Here is a 5067-nt window from a genome sequence, read left to right on the forward strand (position 1 = left end):
ACGCATGGCTCTGGCTCTGGAACCAGTCTCCTTGAGAGGGGCTGGACATTCTTCCACTCTGGAGTTGCCCCTGGTGAGAGGCGCCGAGCAGGAGTTGTTGACCCTTCACCCCGGTGAAGGGTCAACAAGGGTGGCCTCCCTCCGCATACCTGTTGGGGGGACAGGTTCTGACTGTTGTTTGTGCTTATGTGCCAAACAGCAGTTCAGATTACCCACCATTTTTGGAGTCTTTATGGGGGGTACTGGAGATGGCCCCTCCTGGGACACCCATCTCTGGTGCTCAAGTCACTGAGGTGGTTATAAAGCTCCTCGGTGGCAAGGCCCCAGGCGTGGAGGAGATTCGCCCAGAGTACCTTAAGGCTCTGGATGTTGTGGGGATGTGTTGGTTGATGCGGCTCTGCAACATTGCGTGGACATCAGGGGCAGTTCCCCTGGATTGGCAGACTGGGGTGGTGGTCCCTCTATTTAAAAAAGGGGACCAGAGGGTGTGTTCCAACTACAGAGCAATCACACTCTTAAGCCTCCCTGGTAAGGTCTATTCGGGGTTCTGGAAAGGAGGGTCCGTCGGATAGTCGAATCTTGGATTCAGGAAGAGCAGTGTGGTTTTCGTCCTGGCAGGATTCTGGAGGATGCACGGGAGTTTGCCCAACCAGTCTACATGTGTTTTGTGGCTCTGGAGAAGGCTTTCAACCATGTCCCTTGGGGGTCCTTTCGGGGGTACTCCGGAAGTATGGAGTACCTGGCCTTTTAATAAGGGCTGTTAGATCTCTGTATGACCAGCGTCAGAGCCTGGTCTGCATTGCCGGCAATAAGTCGGACTTGTTTCCGGTGAGGGTTGGACACCGACAAGGTTGCCCTTTGTCACCAATTCTGTTCATAACTTGTATGGACAGAATTTCTAGGTGCGGCCAAGGTGTTGAGGGGATCTGTTTTGGTGGCCTTAGGATTGCATCTCTGTTATTCACAGATGATGTGGTTCTGTTGGCTTCATCAGGGCGTGATCTACAGCTCTCACTGGAGCGGTTCACAGCCGAGTGTGAAGCGGCCGGGATGAGGATCAGTGCCTCCAAATCCGAGACCATGGTCTTGAGCCGGAAAAGGGTAGAGTGCCTTCTCCAGGTTGGGGAGGATGTACTGCCCCTAGTGGAGGAGTTTTGGGGTCTTGTTCATGAAATCGGCGAAGATGGTGCGTCTGCTGTGAAGTGTGCGCTGTACCGGTCTGTTGTGGTTCAGAGAGAGCTGAGGCAAAAAGCAAAGCTCTCGATTTAGCGGTCGATCTACGTTCCTACCCTCATCTATGGTCATGAGCTTTGGGTCATGACCGAAAGAACGAGATCCCGGATCCTAGCGGCTGAAATGAGTTTTCTCAGCAGTGTGTCTGGGCTCTCCCTTAGAGATAGGGTGAGGAGCTCAGTCATCCAGGGAGGACTCAGAGTAGAGCCACTACTCCTCCACATCGAGAGGAGCCAGTTGAGGGGGCTCGAGTTTAGGATGCCTCCTGGACGTCTCCCTGGTGAGGTCTTCCAGGCACGTCCCACCGGGAGGAGGCCCAGGGGGAGACCCAGGACACGCTGGAGGGACTATGTTTCTCTGCTGGCCTGGGAGCGCCTTGAGATTCCCCCAGAGGAGCTGGACCAAGTGGCTGGGGAGAGGGACGTCTGGGCCTCCCTACTGTAGCTGGTACCCCCGCGACCCGACCCCGGATGGATAGATGGGTGGATGGGTGGCTGGATGGATGGGTGGATGGATGGATGGATGTTGTTTTCAGCCAAAAGGCTTCTCCGTTCCCTCACAAGATCCTCCCTCCCTACAGCTATTACCATCTACAACTCTGTAGGTGTTTTTGTTTTATCTTGAGAAACAGAATCAAATGCAAAATAATGCTGCAACTTGTCCCCAAGGATCAATATTTGCACCTGATCATAGCAAGAAACTAAATTCTTTGTGTTTATTGGTTGTAAACTTTGATAAGTCTCAATTATCAAAGTACAAATACTTTTGTTAGGTTTCTGTTATGTTTTTCTTTTGATATTCAGGTTTGCTTTGCTCTTTGTTTTATATTTTTTTATGTTTTAACTCTTATTTTGTTATGTTCCTTGGGTTTTTCTCAGTTACAGTCTCAGTCTTGGTTCTGTTATGTTTTTCTTTTAGTGTTCAGTTTAGCTTTACTCCTTGTTTTCTAGTCTTAGTGGTTTTATTCTTATTTTGTTTTTTCTGGTTATTTTGAGTTCTCAGTTTTTTTTTTGTTGCCCTCTTGAGTTCTCCTTTTTTCTCTTGCTCCTTTCTTGTTTCTGCTCTGCTCACACCTTCTCCTAATCTGCTCGTTAACCCTCTCTTTTTTTCAGGCTCCTAGAAATACTCTCTCTGTTCTGTTCTTCTTTGCTGGGTCCTCGTCTGTCTTCCTCCAACTCGTCTCTGAGCCTTCCTCCTGGTTACTGTTCTTCCTCTGATGACTCCATGGTTTTTTTTGGTAAAGTTGGACTTGAGTTTTCTTTTTTTTATCTTTGAATTTTTGACTCCTGGTTTCTTGTTTGTTTTTTGAACTTTGTTTTCATTTTTGGATTTTTGGTTGCTTGTTTGTTTTGGACTTTGTTCTTTCAACCCTTCATTAAATCTACTATAATTCACCCCTGACTGCCTGCCTCTGCTTTGGGTCGACTATACTAAAACAAATCCTGACAACTTTGTTACCTCAGGAGAAATTTCGGCCGACTATACTTTACTGGAGCACGGAAGCCGAGAGACGTCATACTGGACTTTTTTTTTTTCTTTGGCTTCTCGAGATAACGACATAACTATGAACCATTTCAGTTCGTTTCCTGTGCGGAGCAGCAGCCACTGATGATGCAGTTTTTCTCCTCAACACGGATCCGCTAGCCCCGTCTGCACTTCTTCCTCCTCTCCACAGAACAGGTTACAGGCCAAAAATGACCTCAGTCAGAGGAGCGTAATCTTTGTTGCTGTGATTTGTTTGACCATTTCAAGGTGATAGCTTGAAGACATGCTTTAAAAAAAACAAAGACGGCTGGTTCTCCCAGCCAGAGCCCCGATCACTGGTTCCATCTCTGAACACGTCAAACAGAAGCAGAGCAAAAAGTTCAAATTGCGATAAATAATATTAAAAATACCTGGACTATGAATCCTGGACAGAAAGTTATATTTTTTAAATAAATCATAATTGTCATTGAATTTTCTAACCAATAAAAAAAAAATGTTTAGTTTAATTAGATCATTTATGTGCATCAATGTTGATACGACGGAAGCCTAGAGCGGTCATACTGGACTGTCCTTTTTCTCCTTTGCCTTCTCAAATAATGACATAATTATCTCGTTATCACGGTTAAACCATTAATTGATTTCTTGAGATAACGAGAGGCTGGCCTGAATGAGGCTGGCCAACAGCCCTGGATTCCCAGTCCATCCATGCCTGCGGCCCGTAGTTGTGCAGCAGATGCTCAAATAACCAGTTTTTAGTTTCCTTTTTCTTTCCCCTCATTGTCAGGTGGTGGTTGTGGATGATTGGATTATATGCAATACAGTAGAAACAAATCTGACTGCTTTTTAATGAACCTCTTTAATCTGGGTTCATTTTGGGGGTTAATGCATCTTATAGCTGTTACTGGCGTAACATTGTCTTTTTACTCTGTTTTTAATGTTATGGTCTTTTAAACTTGTTTTAATTTTCCCTTTTTTTTAATGTAGCACTTTGAGATTTGAAGTCAAATGTAAAGTGCGTTACAAATAAAATTCATTATTATTATTATTATAACTCTAGCGCTGTTCTGAAAACACCTGGAGGCTTTAGTCTAAATGCTCATGAATCAGAAGTGGAAGCAAATCATCAAACATCGTCTCGTTACCAAAAAGTTAAACAGCATTGCTTGACTTTCCTGCCATTGTTGTCCTACAGGAAGCTGTGAACTGGTTTGACACTGATGGACTTTAGCTTTGAGGCTGTTCTGTTCACATCCGTCTGTTTAGGGTCTGTTTCCCTCTTTTAAGCTTTTTTATAAATAAATAATCTTTTTCTGCACAAAATACAAATCCTCTAAAGAGTTTGCCTCAGCCTTTAGATGAGTGCTCATTCACTCTTTTTTTTCAGAGACTATATGTCATACATTTTCCTCAGTATTTCATTCCCCCTTCCTGGATAAGGCAAATGTCGCCTTTATAACTTCTTTTTGTCTTTTTGATAAACAATAAAAGAACAGAGGTGAGGAGGAGGAATCTGGTGTAACTTTGAGCTTCCTGTGGTTTTGGTGACGGCTGCGGCGGCTGTGGTGCACCTGAGGCTTTTTATTGCGGATCGCTTCGCCTCCATTTGGTCCCAGAAACCTCAGAGCAGCGATGCTGAAGTGAAACCCCGGAGGATCCTTTAGGCAGTTTCCTCTGGCAGAATCACTTCAGCTGTTGTTCAGGACGTGCTGCAGGTTTCAGCTTCACTTCCTGCTGCAGCTGGCGTGAAGGTGTCATTGTGAAGTCACGGCGGTGTGCTGTTACCCAGGCTGCATCTCCAGGATGTGGTTGTAAGTGTGAAACATGAGGCATCATGGCTGCACTGTAACTACTGAAGCTTTGAAAGACTTCTGCTGGGATTTAAACCTTTCTATTGAGGAAAACGTTTAGTTTTTGTTTATTGAACTTTCTGGACCGTGCTCTTCCATTCGCCTTGTTTCCTTTTCCCAGTCAGCAGCTTAAAACCCTCTGAGATGTTTGCTTTAGACTGAAGCTCAGAGCTGCTGCTTCTGCTGGTGTTTTTCACACCTTGCTTCAGTCAGAGCTGTTCTCCCCCGCTTACTGGAAACTCTGCTGCTCTGCTGCTGGCAGCAATCTGGCCGGAAACATGACGAAGTGTTAAACTCAGCATGAAGCAGAGAGAGAGACATGAGGCTGGAGAGCAAACAGGAAGTTCACTGAACAGGCAGAAAAAACACCCGTCCGTCCGTCCGTCCATCCATCTGTCCATCTGTCATCCAACCATCCGTCCATCGATCCTTCCAATTATCATCCATCCATCCGTCCATCCAACCATCCATCCATCCGTCCATCCAACCATCCATCCATCCA

This window comes from Cyprinodon variegatus, unplaced genomic scaffold (assembly GCF_000732505.1).
Source record: "Cyprinodon variegatus isolate N-32 unplaced genomic scaffold, C_variegatus-1.0 Scaffold554, whole genome shotgun sequence".
Lineage (NCBI taxonomy): Eukaryota > Metazoa > Chordata > Actinopteri > Cyprinodontiformes > Cyprinodontidae > Cyprinodon > Cyprinodon variegatus.